This window comes from Pteropus vampyrus, unplaced genomic scaffold (assembly GCF_000151845.1).
Source record: "Pteropus vampyrus isolate Shadow unplaced genomic scaffold, Pvam_2.0 Scaffold953, whole genome shotgun sequence".
Lineage (NCBI taxonomy): Eukaryota > Metazoa > Chordata > Mammalia > Chiroptera > Pteropodidae > Pteropus > Pteropus vampyrus.
In genome coordinates, this window is record NW_011889734.1 from 37,624 (window position 1) to 37,859 (window position 236).

Consider the following 236-nt stretch of genomic DNA (forward strand, 5'->3'; position numbering starts at 1 on the left):
GCTGGTGCTACTCCCAACGGGCCCTGCCTGTTTTGCGATGGGGGCTCTAGGGTGTGAGAGACATATGTCCGTTTTCCATCTAGAGCAGCCGGTGTCACCCCGGGGAGCAAAGTCTCCGTGGGGGAGACTGAGACCATGAGGCCGAATGCGGTGCAATGACGTCAAATCAGAAAATGGGGTAGAAGTGGCTATCGTGACGGCCCCTTCAGAGTGAGCCCCGGAGGTCTTAGCCCCAC